General features: G+C 48.7%; 1 protein-coding gene across 5 annotated transcripts in view; it reads left to right on the forward strand.

The window, feature by feature from the left end:
* LOC147659347 (kidney mitochondrial carrier protein 1) overlaps positions 1 to 17679 on the forward strand; it is a 267840-nt gene that overhangs the window by 34282 nt on the left and 215879 nt on the right. Inside the window, exon 1 of one of the 5 annotated variants that reach the window (XM_086951826.1) lies at positions 87 to 112. The exons of 1 other annotated variant lie outside the window; for it this stretch is intronic. The gene's annotated coding sequence lies outside the window, so the exon portion shown is untranslated. Of the gene's footprint in view, positions 1 to 86; positions 113 to 7717; positions 7845 to 7946; positions 8117 to 17679 lie in introns of those variants that run through there. 3 more of the 5 variants (XM_086951825.1, XM_086951823.1, XM_086951824.1) reach the window with 3 other exon arrangements.

The raw sequence follows: 17679 nt of genomic DNA on the forward strand, positions 1-17679 counted from the left end.
AAATACGGAGAGCAACGCGCTCGTTTTAAGGAAACGACTCTGAGTTCCAGTACTCCTTTGACAAATCCGCGATCACTGGCTGCATCAGAATAGTCCTGTCTGGAATCCTAAGGTACAGTGGGGTCAGAGGCATTGAAAGGGTCCTAAAGCTGTGTGTATTTTTATAGTGTGACTAATGAACGCAAAGCGCTTGTTCTGAAACATTGGTACATTGATAAAATATTAGCATTAACATAGACCCAAAACTCAGCAAAATTAGGAAAAATTGAGAAGGGAAATTACGTCCCGAACCGTCTTGCTCAATTTGCTCTATTTGCTTTGCTGAAGGGTTGGGGGTGGTGTTAATCATGTAATGGATTTTGGTGCTTTTTGCTGAACCTGTATCTCATTAAACAGGGGCGGCTGGTGACATTTGAAAGTGGTGTGGCGTAAACTAATTTGCATATTGCACCGAAACGAGCGAGCGCAGCGAGCGAGCCCGAACCACCTTGCATCCATCCATACATCATTCATGCATCCACCCACCCACCCATCTTGCATCCATACATCATTCATTCACGCATCCATCCATACATCATTCATGCATCCACCCATCCATCCACCCATCCATCCACCCACCCATCCTGCATCCATACATCATTCATTCATGCATCCACCCACCCATCCAACCTGCATCCATCATTCATGCATCCATCCACCCATCATGCATGCATCCATCCATGCACCCACTCTCCCTGTTCAATTTCCTTTGCTGCGGCTCTTAGAAACTGGCCAATCACGTTTAAGCTGGGTCCCCCAACTCCACCATCTAATATATTCACATTCATTTTACCCTTACTGTAAACATCCGTGGTCTCTTTGGAGGAAAACTGACCTGACAGGAGTCTGTGAGAAACTGGCTATAAGTTTGTGATTTACATCCCCACTGAACTTTTTTCACACTGTCTACGGTTGATTAATAGCCACATTGCATACATCCGTACAGGGTGCACTCTTTACTTAAGACTGCACGCTTTTCTTCTTTCAGCACTGCAGTGCTGTCGGGCATCTTAAACAAATAAAACACGTCAAAACACTTTTTTCCTCCTTACTTGTGTGTGGTCACTCTTTTGCACAACTCGTGTCAACAGGCTGCCATGTCCGCACTAATTGTTTCCATATTTCAAACAATCCTGGCGCTGCAGGGGCACAGGTTACTGTACGCCCACAGCACGCCCATGGGCATGCGCAAAAAAGCACGAACACAAGTGCGCGTGCGTGGGCACGGGTAAAAAATTCACCCTCCGTCCCCACGCATGCGCACTCGTGTTGCTGCCTGCCTGGTGACAATCATGTCAATCAACATGACGCCTCCCGACGTCATGCTGACTGGCATGCATTGTCAGTTCTCCCTCGGTGTCTCCTGCGGGCGGCTGCGGGCGGGGGGCAACGCCCCCACGCCCCTATTGACGCACTGCGCCTGTCATTAAAGCATTCTATATAACAATATCAATTTAGCATGTAAAACCTATTTGGTCCAACAAAAAATAACAAACAAGTTTTAAACCTTATAGGTTTATTTTCAGATTATAAATCATACACAAATCAAGTAATATGGTCAGAAATCGATCAATAAATCAAAATGCAAAAACTCAGTTAAGGAACAAAAAAACAATTAATTAAATAAATCAGTACAGTTCGGGTCAGCAAAATGCTAAGTATGAAATAGGAGAGCGATCCGGGATGGATTTGCCTCCTTGGGTCAATAAAAAGGGATCTCTCCAAACATCCAAAAAGAGCACAATTTTACAGGGTTCTATACAAAGGATTTCATAAATTCACCACACTAGTACATGGTTAACACTAATTAAGTCAATCAGAATTAAGCACAGTGAAACAGTTGCAAACATATCTAATTAGAAAATCTCTCATAATTCTACAAGCAGAGCTTCTCACAAACACCACCTGTACTCGAACAAATATTTTACATCACTAATGAATCTCCTTGTACAGCTAGGCGCCTCCTTGAATAGAAGAAATTGTACTGAGTAACAATTACTTTTTTATGAAGGTCATTTCCTTGCTTGTGAAAACTAAATTCAAACATTTTTCTACTAAGATATGTAAATATAAAAGGTATCAAGGTGTCACAGGACACTGGCATTAAGAGCCTGATTATGATGGTGGTGCGAATGTCACCGCCGTCGGTGGCGGTCCCACTGCCATTGGCCCATGCAGGTCCGCCTGCCGCATTACGATGCGGTTGGCAGGGGCATCTGGCAGAGGGACAATCAGCTGCAGTTCCCATGGGACCGTCGGAGGGATAGTAATCCCTACAATAGAGGCGGTGCCGGCTCTGCCGGCTCAGGCACTGCCATAGGGATTACTGTGTACCTTTCCGCCTGCCCGTTTCATGGTGGTTAGCTCGTCAGAAAGAGACTTTAGGACCCCCAGTGGGCCCCCCTTTCCCCTATATGCTTATACGCGCTTGGGGACTGTCACTGGTAATTGGACACTATCGATGCAAATCCTGCATTGTATGTGAACTGACCCTAAACACAAAAGAGTTCAAACATAACAATAAAACCTACCCCTTGAAAACCCTCACGAACTGCAGATCCCAAAATGTGATCTATGCAATTCGCTGCCCCTGTAACCCGTTGTACATTGGCCAAACAACGCAAATGATCAAACAAAGGATAACCCAGCATGAGATGCTATATGCACTTTCAAAAAACTGAAATTCATAGTCTCTCTTCCTTTTTTTCCTGTGTTCTCATAAAGTCCTGTACATATAATTTTAATTGTCATTCTTACTGAATCCGGTTGAGATATTGTTGCTAAAATACATGTACACCCGGATCTCAACTCGGTCTATGGGTTATACTCCTGTCGCTTTTCCCTATATTGTGAGCAGCTGCTGAGATGCGACAGTAGGTCCTTCTGTGACCAACATCACCCGCCAATCCATTTGGTCTACTTGGGGATTTTCCCACCACCAAGTATGTCTAGAGAGACTCCCTGTTATACTGAGGATTATATCAGACATATACTTAGCGGCCCCTCCCTGCTCTCTAACCTTGTGGCTTCCTCTTCCACAACCCCTGTTACCAACACCTCCAAAGTCCTTTTGGACAAACTCGAAAAATTAAAAAAGAAACAGATCCGAACTAATCTCCATGCACGCATGCTCACAGACTACCTCAGGTCTGATGTCATCCCTCTAGGTCTCCAGATCCGCAACAACCAGGCAATTTTTACAACAGATCCCAAATTCTGCACTGGGTACAGCCACCTAGCCACCACTTGTTCACGGCACTGGATGGTGCTCGGGATCGACACCGCCATTGAACATAGCCGCCAAGAACTGGAAGAAATCGCTGAGATTGAAAACTTCTTTTGGAAGATAGCTCTATCCCTGACGCAAAAAACCTGTTAGACAAAATCAACTCCACCATAGCCACTTTCGACGCATTCGAACTCAACAAAAAGGTCACTAAAATCCAAAGGGATATCAAATTTTACAAAGTTGAAACTACCTACCCATACCTCAGGGACGAGTTTTACAACACCCCATATAACCTGCCAAGAACACGCTACTGGGGCAGATTCCGTAACAATAAACAAATCACCTTTTCTGACTCATCAAACACATCCGTTGAGGACTCCGACCCCGGTGAGGGTCCCAGCACATCTAGGAAAACCAACAGACCAGCCCCCTTGTTACCTCCCGTTTTTTTAGAACAGAGCCGCGGACGCGGCCAAAACCGAACACAGACCAGAACAAACTACCAACATCAACACTACGGAGAAAGACAAACCAGGAACAGGTTTTACCAATGGGGGCGAGCATGTTCTTCCCACATCAGGGATCAATACCACGACAACTGCACAAGATTAACAACACAACCAGGCACCTCCCACACTGGCAACCGACAACCTCTCAACAACTTCCAAACAACAACTCATTCCCATCTTTAACCTTTCCTGTCATACCCTTTCTAGTGACGAAGCCAACTTACTCAGCAGAGGCCTCAGCTTTGTGCCCACAGAAATGAGTAATTTTTTCAAACTTCAAACCCAATCACTCCAATTCTTCCGACGTATTAGACTCAGACAATTCTTCAAAGATAGTCCGGATTCTAACTACACAGCCAGATCCATTTTCCATCCTCCATCCACCTGCAATCCCCCATCCTCAGCGATGCCTCCTGAGATACTCTCCTTTGAAAGACTGGTACTCCTCAAGGTAGCGGACTGCCAAAAACAGTTCGAATACGTCCCCTACAACCTCCCCCTATCCAAGAAACAAACCCTAAAACAACTAAAGGAACGTACGGATGTAATCATCAAACCAGAAGACAAGGGCGGGGGCATTGTAGTGGTGAACCAAGACCAATATGACACTGAAATAAAAAGACAACTCTCTAACCCACTCCGCTACCGCAAACTACCCAGAGACCCATTACCAGAATTAAAGACCAAGATCCAATTTATTACCAACCAAGCTAAACTGGATGGGATTATCACACATAGAGAACATTTGTTTCTGAATAACCAACACCCTCGGACCCCTGTTATCTACGTCCTCCCGAAGATTCACAAGGACAGTACCAACCCCCCTGGACGACCGATCGTCTCAGGATGTGGGTCTATATTGGAAACCCTGGGAAAATATATAGACACGGTCATCAAGGAGTTCATCCCGAATACAGAAACTTATATCAGGAATAGCAGGGACCTCATTAAAACCATAGAGGACCGGCCATTCAACCCCAACACAGAACTCATGGTGGGTCTCGACATTGAGTCCCTCTATACCAAAATTCCGCACGAAGAGGGACTCTCAGTCATCAAGAATATGTTGTCCAGGCAATGCCCGACCCAGATTCCGACGTCCTTCATCATGAGCCTTCTACGCATTGCCCTTGAGAACAACTACTTCCTATACAAGAACGACTACTATCTACAAATGAAGGGAGTCTCAATGGGCGCTTGTTTTGCCCCTAACTTTGCCATCCTTTGTCTATAATCTGGAAATGACACATATACTCACCTCCACCAACCCATAACAGACACAAATACTCCTTTGGCGAAGATACATTGACGATATTCTGTTACTGTGGGCAGGCGACTCTGACACATTGAACAACTTTGTGGAATGGCTCAATAATTCCCAACCCCACCTCAAATTCACCATGGAATACAGATCTAACGATCTCCCTTTTCTTGATGTCACCATCCACGCAGAGGATGGTTTGATAGGAACTGCCTTGTTCCGCAAGCCCACAGAACGTAACACACTGCTCCACTACTCGAGCTATCATCCACGAAGTCTCAAGGATGGACTTCCATTTGGCCAATTTCTACGTATACGTAGAAATTGCAAATGGCGAAAGGATTATTTCAAAAAATCAAACAAAGTATAACCCCACATAAGAGCAGAATTCATTGTAAGATCTTGACCGCGCCACTGGTGTCCCACTATGTCGAGAAAAACCACACTGAACTTGAAATGATATGGCAGGTGATTGAGCAACCAGTATTGCCACTTAGAGGTGGCAATCACCAAAGCATCCCAAATCTTAGAGAGTGTAAATGGATTACAATCTGTGACTCAGTACACAATGGGTTAAACACACTTGAGGAGTGGAACAATACCATCTGAATTCAATACGCCTCCCGCACCTCCCCCAATGACTACCATACCCTAAACAGTACATCTGGCCACAGTCCACGTCCTCTCCTAGCTACCCACTGATGTCTTTCCATACCTGGGTGCCTGGACCAACACCAGACTGTCGGCTATACCGTTCCCCGGCTAGTACTCCCTGCCCCCCAATTGTATCCTTATTTATTTGATTATGTTATTCCTCTCAAACAATTGTATCAGGAGGTCTCTGGTGATTTTAGTAGTTGTTTTTGTCACTGTTTTTCGCATCATGTCTTTACATAAATCAATTACCACTTGTGTTTGTGCTCTACACCGGCAGGCTCTGCCATTACCTCATTTGCACCTAGTTTGCACCCCTTGGTATCCGATGCCTAGTAGCTCTTCCAGAGTTCTGCACATGCGTGTCTTTACCCTTCATGAGACTCCCGCAGTCCCTTCTTGCTCTCCATACCGGTCCCGCGCAGCCACGCCCTGGCTCCGTCGCTGCAATTTGGGCCACGCCCACCCCGGAAGTAACTCAACACCGCTCTACACAGCATCCTGGGGCATTACTCCAGCGGGACTCCAACGTTCCAGGCATTCCTTAAAGTTGCGAGCTGCGTTGCTCTCTGCCCTCGCAGGTGCCCTCAGCTCTTAATCCTCTGCCATCTGATCTCACCCCGGGCCCTCACTCCTTACCCCTGTACTCTAAGCTCTTACCCCTCTGCCCTCAGCTCTTACCCCTCTGCCCTCAGCTCTTCCTAGGCCCTCACTTCTGGCACCTGTGCCCTCTGACCTCAACCCAGGCCTCCAGCCCTCACCACGCTGCTCTCTGCCCTTACCTGTGCCCTCACTGACTCCTGTGCCCTCAGCTCTTACCCCTGTCCCCTCAGCTCTTACCCTTGTGCCCGCACTTTACTCCTGTGCCCTCAGCTCTTACCTGTGCCCTTAGCTCTTACCTGTGCCCTCAGCTCTTACCTAAGCCCTCAGTCTTACCTGTGCCCTCAGCTCTTACCTGTGCCCTCAGCTCTTACCCCTGTGCCCTCAGCTCTTACCTCTGTGCCCTCAGCTCTTACCCTGCCCTGTGCCCTCAGCTCTTCCTAGGCCCTCGCTTCTGACTCCTGTGCCCTCAGCTCTTGCCTGTGCCCTCAGCTCTCACCCCTCTGCCCTCAGCTCTTACCCCTGTGCCCTCTGCCGTGCCCTCAGCTCTGACACCTGTGCCCTGTGACCCTCGCCGGTGACCATGGCCAGCACGGCGGGGGAGATTGTGGCCTTCCTGCTGGCCCTGTCGGGCTGGGTGCTGGTCTGCTCCACGCTGCCCACCGACTACTGGAAGGTGTGGAGCATCGACGGCACGGTCATCACCATGGCCACCTTCTAGTCCAACTTGTGGAAGACCAGCATCACCGACTCCACCGGCATCTCCAACTCCAAGGACTTCCCGTCCATGCTGGCCCTGGAGGGTGCGTCCCGACGGGGGGGACGGGGGGGAGGCTGTGTGTGTGTCTGTGTATGTGGCTCCGTGTATGTGTGTGTGTGTGTGTGTGGCTCTGCGTGTGGCTCTGTAGGTATGTATGTGTGTGGGACTCTGTGTGGGTCTGTGCGTTTGTGTGTGGCATTGCGAGAGATTAACCCCTTCCATGCGGCCGCGATTCCCCTGGTGTGCTGTAAACAGCACGAACAGGGGCGGGCCGTGACGAACCCCAGCCGTCATCAGCACACGAGCACCGTAGTGCATGACGGCTGGGGTTCGTCATCAGCATGGAAGGGGTTAAGCTATTGGCATTGTAAATGACAGTGCCATTTATTTATTTTTTTTCAAAACCAACACATGAATAAAAATGTTGTCATTTACAATTCCAATAGCTCTAACTTTTTCAAAGGCGAGACCGTTGCATTGTAAATGCTTGTTTATATGTGCCATTATATGGTTACTTCACTGTACTTACGCAGTTTTAATTTATTCTAAAAAAAAAAAGAAATAATAATCGACTTCTACGAACTAGTAAACAGGAGCACCAAATGGGTATAAATAGAGATCACAATGAGAGAACACATAGTGCTCTACGGACAACTGGCGGCAGTTAACGGTGACAGTTAGACACCTCTGCTGTGTTCCATGCCCACGCGCCCCTCCTTCTAATATACCCGCCTGCTGCCATCGGTCTTGTGCCTGTAAGAGGGACCTGGAAGTCAGACACCAAAGAAGGACGTGAGTACAGGGTGCACATTTGTCGCTGAAGGGAGAGGTCAGGCAGTTCCATCCTGGCGCTGACCCGCCTACGAGCTTTCAAGCCGCGCCCTCTGTCGTTTTATTCGGAGGTGGGCGGTGACGCTTGGAGGCCGGGCATAGCTATGGGCGTGTTTATCGGTTTGCATGCTGTTCTCTCTGTGGAAGTGCTTTGCAGACTAGTTCAGGTCGGACTGGAGCAGCGAGTGAGGTAGGTCACCGAGGAGCCACTCGGTGCTCTACGGCTGCAGGAGGTAGGCAGGCACAACTGAGGAGGGGAAACAGACAGGCGCAGCAGCCAAATTAACTTTTTTTTATATTGAAGATTGGCCGCGGACTCTGAGCAGTATAGCTGGAAGTTTAGTGTGTGGAATTTTGGATTGTTCTGTTCCTCCTCAAAAGCCACATTGAGAGATATTTGGGGATGGTATTTATGGGTGTTTGTGTAAAGCATTGTATTCCATGCGTGTAGCATACCAAAATGGCCTCGGAAATGAGGACAGGTCCATCAATTTCTGGATGAAATTATAAAATAGCGCAAGGGATGAATGTGCTTGTTGTAGGGTATATATAGACTGTAGTGAGCATGAGCAAGTGCCCAAAAATGATTGTAATTGTGACCTTGTCTAATGTAACTGGTGCTCATTCAAAGCGCCCGTAACCCTTGCAAAAAAAGTGCAGGTCACGGATTTGAGAACTGCGGTATGGTGGAGGCTGGTGGCGGATAGTAAACCAATGGCCTCATAGATCATCTCCAGCGATTTTTAATACTGTGCCCCTCACCCCCACCCTTTAAAGAAAAAAAATGTCTAGGCTCCTGATGGCAACGTAAATGGAGTACTTATCGTACGGTCAAATTAAAAGCTAGACAAGTCTTGTATGGGTACAGTGTGGGGCTAGTTAGGGGGCTGGACCTGAAGTACCTTTATGGGGGAGGGGGCTGATAAGCCCTGCACCACGCGGCTAGGAGTCGAGGGTGTTCTGAGTTTATCCCGGGACCTTCAAAAGTGCGTACAGCAAGAGGACATGTCGAATTAAGAGGTCGGAGGGGGTGGGGGTCAGTGGATATAGGAAACGGTAAACTATAAAGAATAAGTAAAGTTAGAGAAATTGTTCTGTGAACTCAGGTGATCGTCCCTGTTTGACTAGCTTATTCCCTGGTCTTGTGCTACAAACGCTTTACATTTTCATGAAATTAACACACTATTGAGAGTGAGGCAGATCATTTTAGTTCTGTATGAAGGAAACTTAAGTTGTCAGTATAAGTACTGCATGCTTACTAAGAGGATCTAGAATAATGCACATGCTAGTGACTGAAGTAAAGAGATGGTCTAGAGGCTTATTGACGAAAACGATGGAATGAATGTAGCACCATAGAATATGTCTTCTTTGCATTACATTGTTGTTAAAATGATGTATCCTTCCCCTTTATGAAAACTGCAACACTACTATTGTTGCCGTGCATGTCATAAGAGGCTGTGTCCGTTCAGTTGTTTTCATAACGTTGCAGTATGCAGGATTCTCATGACAGGCTATAACTGCTTTCTACGTTGAATACATGTTGCTACTGATTACCACTAGAAAAGCTGTTTATCACCTGTAGGAAATGTAGTGTAATGTTGTGCAAAGTAGAGTACTGTAACTTCATCTTTGCTTTTTCCCTGCTTCCATGAAAAAGGAAAACACTCATCCATCTCTGGTGCCAGTATTGATGTTGGTGTGCGTGACTTGACGGTTCATTTGCTTTTGGGGGGTTCGTAATAGTGTTGAGTACAGGCCTCCGGTGACATACAGTGAAAACATTCATATCCTGTTGGCTTGAATTGACTTTGGGTGTTACATATCGCCTATGTTGTAAAGTCCCTAAATACCAGTAATTGCATTACTCTGTTGCCACTTCCCTTATTTTAAATAACCACAGTATAAGGCAGTCCCACCTCCACTAAGAGATAAATCACTAAATAAATCAATTAATAAAAGGAACCTCTATTCCTCCTGAGTTAAAATGCACAGGCTCAACCTTACTTAAGTAGCTTGGCATAACCGGGAAGGATGTAATCAATTAAAGCAAGAGAGTAGTGCTCAGAGTAATGCAATTACTTACCGGGAAGATGTTGCTGAGGAATCCCTGAATGTGAAGAGAGGTCTCGGAAATCGCTTCTTGTCTCTGTAAATCCGCTACCTCTCTATCTATCAAGGTTTCCTGATCTTCCGCGAAAACCAGCACCTGTGGGCGGGACTCCTGAACGAGGCACCCATAGAATTCAATATCAAACCCCTGGAGAGTTTGAAGGACCCAGGCATCTGCCGTGAGTTGTTCCCAGTTTCAAGCGAAGAGAGCTACCCTGCCCCCCACTTTTAACTGGGGAGAAAGGCAAACTCTCACCTGCATGGGTTTGCAGATGAGAGTTGCCAACCCCTCTGGATCCAGGGCGACCTCTACGAGTCTGGAAGAATTCCCCTTGACGGGATTGGTCTTGGAATCACTTGGATCCTCTTGTCTGGCATTGGGTGAAGAAGCGGACGGCAGCATGCCCCAATCCATGGCCGGCCCGACAAAAGTCGGTGAGATTGAAGGCCTTTTTAATGGAAGCCTGTGCTTTGCCCAAGGAGGCAAAAGGTTGCAGCAAACGTTCCAAGTTCTTTAATGAACACGTCCTCGAAGAGCAGACCTTGCGCCACCTCACCCATCTTAGTGGAAGCTAAGTCCCCTAGTTTGGAGTCCATCATGAGCAGCCAGGCCTGGCGACGCTCCATTGACAGGGCGCAATTAGCCTTCCCTAAGAAAATAACAGCACAATGTGCCCAACCAGACAGGGAATCCAACTAGACCGGGTCTCAGAGGACTTGGCCTCCTCCACCAAATCCAAAATCTTTGTAAGAGGGCCACATTTATCCAGCAACATGTCCTGGCAAGAATGCCAGGACCTGTCTATACCCTTATTGGGGTCCTTGATATATTTCTGTAGGAAAGTGGCCCGCGGGGTCTAGCTCAGGCGTCGCTTCCACTTTGCCAGGAAGGGAGGGGCGTGTACATTCTGCCTTAAGGCAAGCCCTGACCTCTTTATCCAACAGCTTCCTAAGCAGACTTGCCGCATATCAGGAGACCCTCTCTGACGGGTACCCACTCAGTGAAGCGAGGATGCACCAAATCATCTGGGTTCAACATGTCTAAGGGGCTCTGATCTAGGGACGCCACAGGATTCGGGGTCCAGGTCCAAGAAGGCCTGGCCTCTTCAGGAGAATCCCCTTGGCCATCATCCTCTGTGTCCAGTGAAAGACCACCGCCATATCTGCGAAAGACTCTGATGCAGCCAAAGGCATAGGGTGTGCCAGAAAAGCCTTTTTAAGGCGTTCAAAAGCGCTCAGGTCCACCCTTGAATCAGATTTACGCTCTGGCGCCCTGCGTGAGGGGGTCCGAAGGGGTGCATGTCACTTATGGAGCACCACACAGGCAAAAGCCGCCTCTGTGATGCGCCTCTCGAAGGGGCCCATGGCTGCTGCCACCGTCTTGTGGATTGAGAGATCTATCACCTCACAAAATTCATCATCGAGGGTTAGGACCTGGAGTTCTGCTTCTATTGAATATTCTATGACCTTAGGGCACAGGAAGTTTAATACCACTAACCCACTGAGGGGTAGAGGTAAACAAACTGGGAAAAGTCAAAGCGCAAGGCCCTGAACCCAACGGGTAGACCCTACAAGTTGAGCTTGTTGTATAAATACCCAGCTCACTCCAGGTCTGTGACCACAGTCTATTAATTGCAGCCTAAGGCAAAATGTACCGACTGGAAACTAGTCTAACTATGGGAGCGCTAGAACAGCAAGGCATACGCCAGAGGCAGACTTACCCTAAAGATCTCTGAGGGTATCTTGCAAAAATCAATGCCTGGGCTCTGCCCCAAACAGCTAAAAACGCTCTATGAGTATGTACACCACTTACTCACGCAAGAAAAACGGAGCCAGTTACAGACAGTGTGCTGCTCGTCAGTGTGAGCATTAAGCTGTTCAATTATCAGTACCGACCTGTGTACCACGGGCGTTTGTCTTAAAATTATTTGGTAATTGTTAGACCTAGGGAATCCTAGACTACATAGGGTAGCCTGGCACAGAGGGGAAACAGCTAACCTCCAAGGCTTTTGTGAAGTACTTACAGAACCCACTCACAGTAACTCAATGTCTTACCACTAAAAATAAAGGACGCCACACCAATTTAGAAAAATACAAATGTTTTATAAAAGAAAGCTATGGTTTCTTGTTTTGGTTCTGCAATAACGTTTCACCTTTTCACATAAAATATTTCTGCATTGGTGTACTTTCACATTCGCAATCTTTACATTACTTTCATTGAATACATTTGCCCCCACCTCTTTCCGATTGGTAGGTGTATCAAAATTCCACAGTTAGCCTTACTTCTTAATATTTAATCTCAATACACAGTTGGTAAATAACTAAATTACACTTTCCTATAAGAGAATCAAGTTCTACATTACCATAGGAACTGTAAGACAATAACAGCTGGAAGGATCAGTTGTGCAACAAGAGGACCTTACTGTTGTATTAGTAACTGGATTAGGCAGCTGGATATCTGAAAGGAGACAGGGTAATTAATACCTCATTACATTTAGCCCCCTAGAATCCTCTAAGCACTCATTGGAAAGCTGGGATATTTTGTACACCTATTCTTTCTCGATGAAAGCTTTCCTCTACAGCTTAGTTCATATTCTGCATCACGGCCAGTTCCTGTCCTCCTGTAATGCCTGCCCGCACTATTGCCTCAGTTCTAAAGTCCCTTTCGGACGTCTCACCACTTGTCAGGTAATTTTTATGGGTGTCACAGTTTCAGACTAAAGCGGCACAATTTAGTTAGGGGTTCGTCGCGTGCAGCCCACGCACCGGAGGAAGCGCCACTGAAGGAGGCTCGTACTTTCTTCACGCCCGGCGCCTGGAAGCCTTTCCTTTCACCGCCCCCCACCAGAGAACTCTTCCCAGCTTACTTTAGTGAGCGTTCAGCTTCAGGGTAGTTCTCTCATCGGAACCTTCTTCGCTGTTCCGACGCACCTTCCACGGCTGCTCACTGGGGGGGGAAAGTCCGAAGAAGCTCCCGCGTCGTTCTTCCGCCCGGCTTCTCTCACTCCTGACTCCGCCTCCGGCCAACCTCCTGGGCGTCCGTCGTCTTCTTCTGTTGCCGCCGCCGGCCTCCTCACACAGGGCTCCGCCTCCGCCCAGCCTCCTCCTGCACTCTCCCCGCCTCTTCCGACGCTACCTCAGATTCCTCCGAACGGCAGCACGGATCAGCTGGGCTCTTCCTCCTCTTCCGATCCCGCGACAGGGATCGCACACGGCAGCAGCGTTTCCTTCAGGTAAGGTCAACAGCTGGATCCGCCGCTTTTCTTTACAACGTGGTCACCGGACTCATGTGCTGCAGTCGCGGCCGTTTTAACTCCTTGCCTCCTGATTCCTTGATCATTCAGCGCGACACTGTGTCCGGGTTCGCTCCCACTGTACACGTGCCTTCAGGGCGGGACTTACAGGTCACTTGGGAGCCACGCTGCAAGAGTCACTGATAGTTATAAAACTTGCCACAGAGTCTCTGGTTTCTTGATATGGTTGCTGTGGTAGTGGGATTTGGTCAGCCTAAGAGGGGTCACTTCCCAGTAGAGCGACAGCCGGCCCCAAAGATCGATCTTGTTACTACTAGTGTGCTATCCAACTCCTCGAGTCGCCTCTCTCCGCACTGGTCACTTCCAATACTGTACAAAATGGCTGCTGGTCACTGGCCTTTTATAGGCTGGCCTCAGACCCCTGGAAGCTACTAGTGGGTTCTGGAACCTTCCTCATGCTAGCCTATGGGTCTGCCACCCTTAGGTGACCGTTATGGCAGTTGATGGACACCATTTTAGGTTTCTGAGTGTCCCTAGATTTTCAGGAGCTTGACTAGGCCTCACAGAAAATGAAGGGAAAGATGGCGACATAATCAAGGAACACCTAGCCCCCTGACAACACTGAAAAACCCTGGTGAACATAAAAAAAATAGAAACACTAGGAGGCTACGGGTGACAAAAATAAATAATAATGGTTAGAACACCCCCAGAGGCAGACAGGTCTAACACGCGTCCCCCCCAGCTGAAAGTGGGGAGAGCTACCCAATCCCTTGGGAGTTCTCATCACTAAGGCGGAAATACCTAGAAAGACCGTCTGCATTGGCGTGGTCCATTCCAGGCCGATGTTCCACCCGGAAGTCCATTCCTTGTAGGGAGATGGACCATCTTAACAACTTGGGATTCTCCCCCTTCATTTGCATCAGCCAACGAAGGGGCCGATGGTCGGTCTGAACCAGGAAGTGCGAGCCAAATAGGTATGGACGCAACTTCTTCAGAGTCCAAACCACCGCAAAGGCTTCCCGCTCTATAGTACTCCATCTCTGTTCCCTGGGGAGTAGTCTCCTGGCTAGGAAGACCACGGGTTGCTCCAAGCCCTCATCATTTAGTTGCGATAACACTGCCCCAATGCCATGTTCTGACGCATCTGTTTGGACAATGAATTCTCTTGAGAAATCAGGGGCCCTGAGTATTGGATCAGTACACAATGCTTGTTTCAAAGTCACAAAGGCTCGCTGACAAGCTTCCGTCCAGACTACTCGTCGGGGTTGTTTCTTTGAGGTAAGTTCAGTGAGGGGTGCCACAATGGTGCCATACCCCTTCACGAAGCGACGGTAGTATCCATTGAGGCCCAGGAAGGCTCGGACCTCGGTTTGAGTCTTGGGGGGCTCCCAAGCCATGATAGCCTCGATCTTCGCCCGGAGGGGCTGCACCACCCCTCTGCCCACCAAGTGGCCTAGGTACACCACCGACCCCTGCCCAATCTGACACTTGCTGGCCTTGATTGTCAAGCCAGCCCGTTGCAGGGCCTGGAGAACAGCTTGCAAGTGTTGCAAATGATCCTCCCAACTACTACTGAAGACAGCAATGTCATCCAGGTAAGCAGCAGAAAAAGGTCCCATACCATCACCCACACTTTTTGTCCAGGCTCCAGTTCCACTGGGTGAGCATTGTGGTCATACCACTCCTTCATTACTGCTTGGCTGGCTTCCAAGTTGTCAGAAGCTTGCTTCCACAGCTTGGCCATTTGGCTCCGGAAGGCCAGTATGTAGCTCACCACGTCCTGGGGAAGCTTCCTGGGAGTCTTTTCCCATCCGTCCTTCACCAGGCTGAGAGGACCCCGTACAGGGTGCCCATACAGAAGTTCGAAGGGGCTGAAGCCCACTCCCTTCTGTGGCACTTCCCTGTAAGAAAACAAGAGACAGGGTAGGAGGACGTCCCATTTCCTCCGCAGGCTCTCAGGCAGACTTCTTATCATGCCTTTCAAGGTTTTATTAAACCTTTCCACAAGTCCATTGGTCTGTGGGTGGTAAGGAGTGGTAAACCGGTAGGCAACTCCACACTCCTTCCACATAGCCCGCATGTAAGCTGATAGGAAGTTGGTCCCCCTGTCGGACACAACCTCCTTGGGGAAACCCACTCGGGTGAAGATCCCCATCAGGGCCTTTGCCACTGCAGGTGCAGTGATGGTCCTCAGAGGAATTGCCTCTGGGTACCGTGTGGCATGATCCACTAGAACCAGGATGAACCTGTGACCAGCTGAAGTTGGTGGATCTAATGGCCCTACAATGTCGATGCCCACCCTTTCAAAGGGGGTGCTAACGACAGGAAGTGGTTCCAGGGGAGCTTTTAGCTTCACCCCTGTTTTCCCACTGGCTTGGCAAGACACACACGTCCGACAATAGGTATCAGACGCCACTCTCATCCGAGGCCAGTAAAAGTGGGGGACAAGCCGGGCAAAGGTCTTGTCCTGTCCCAAGTGTCCTGCCAAGGGTATCTCGTGAGCCAGTTCTAAAAGAAAGGCTCTAAAACATTGAGGGACCACCAAGGCCCTGGAGGAACCATGTCCGGGTGCCTTGGGCTCACTGTATAGGAGTCCATCCTCCCAGTAAATCTGGTAGTTCCCTACAATGTTCCCTGCTGCCTGGGCTTTGGCCTGTTGTCGCAGCCCCTCAAGAGTAGGACACTCCTTCTGAGCTTTGCAGAATTCCTCCCTGGAAGGACCTCCCTCCACATGCCACTCATCTGGGATGGGTAGGTTCTCCAAGGAAGTAACATTCTCCTCCGTGGACTCCAGATCCACCTCCGCAGGTGGCCTATCTATCTCACGAGGTAGAGATGTTGAGGCAGGTCCCTCCTGCCTACTGTCCTTCTCTTCTCTGGCAGCGGGCTGGGCCATTGTTCCAGGCTCCAGCGTAAACTAACTCCCCCTCCGGGTAGTTGCGGACCTTGTGCTGACACAGGCCCAGTCAGGTGTACCCAGCATCTCAGAATGAGTCCGGTATTCCACCTCCCTCCAAGCATTGTGCTCCATGTCATTTCTTAACAGGCAATCAACAGGCACGGCAGGGCTTATGGCAACTCGAAGTGAACCTGCAACCCCTCCCCACTCAAAGGGAACCTCGGCCACAGGATAGTGGCCCAATCTGCTGTCCGCCATCACAGCGGGATGGAGTACATTTGGGATGACCTGCTCTGGAGACACCAGATGACTTCTCACCATAGTCATACTGGCTCCTGTGTCTCTCAGAGCCTCCCCTCTATGGCCATTGATGGTGACCCATTGCTCATACTTTGTGGTATTTGCGGGCAACTGGGCCTTTGGAACCATCTCCTTATCTCCCAGGGACACTAAAGTGACATCCGTCCGTTACCCAAAGATGATATCTATATAGCTCTACAATCACAGAGGAAATCTCTAAGTGCTGAGGACCTCTCTCAAATCAAACTGCTTGAATCTTGGAATATAGATGCCCCCCAGTCCCTCAATCATTTTCCTGCTCTTTCCTTGGAGGGACTCAATCTCCTTTTGGACAAAACGAAATAGTCTTCCCCACTGGACCCAGTCCCTTTGAAATTACTAAAGGACTGTAGGGATATCATTCTTCCTCCGATGCTGGAAGTAATGAATGGAGCCTTGGAACAAGGTACTTTTCCACTAGTCTGGAAGAAAGCTATTGTAAAGCCTCTTCTGAAAAAGTCCACCTTAGACCCCGGCATATTGAAGAACTTCAGACCCATATCTCTCCTGCCGGCCCCTGCCAAGATGTTGGAGACTCATTTGAACTTTCATCTTTCTAACTTCCTCGATGCTTCAGGCTTCTTGGATGGGTCCCAACATGGCTTTAGAAAGCTGCATAGCACGGAGTCTGCTTTGACTAAAGTCATGGATAACATCCGCAGGAAAGTTGATCTGGGTCAAACCACCGTGCTGGTACTGCTGGACCTTACAGCAGCATTCGATACCCTGTCTCCCCTTACTTTAACATCTAGGTTAAGGGAGGCAAGTCAAGTCAAGTCAAAGAATTTATATAGCGCACTACATACCCAGAGGGTCTCAAGGCGCTTAGGGAGGGGAGGAGGATTACTTGTCAAATATCCACGTTTTAAGTTGCTTTCTGAATGCTAGGTGGTTCTGGGTAAGGCGAAGGTAAGTGGGGAGTGAGTTCCATGTTTTGGCTGCCAGGTAAGAGAAGGATCTTCCTCCCATGGTGGTCTTGTTGATGCGGGGTACAGTGGCGAGGGCTTGGCTGGAAGAACGTAGTTGGCGGGAGGGGGTGTAGAAGGACAGTCGTGAGTTGAGGCATTCTGGTCCGATGTCGTAGAGTGATTTGTGTGCGTGGGTTAGCAGTCGGAAAGTGATTCTCTTATTGACGGGTAGCCAGTGGAGGTCTTTAAGGTGACCAGAGATGTGTTCGTTGCGTGGGATGTCTAAT

Source organism: Lissotriton vulgaris, unplaced genomic scaffold (assembly GCF_964263255.1).
Source record: "Lissotriton vulgaris unplaced genomic scaffold, aLisVul1.2 SCAFFOLD_663, whole genome shotgun sequence".
Classification (NCBI taxonomy): Eukaryota; Metazoa; Chordata; class Amphibia; order Caudata; family Salamandridae; genus Lissotriton; species Lissotriton vulgaris.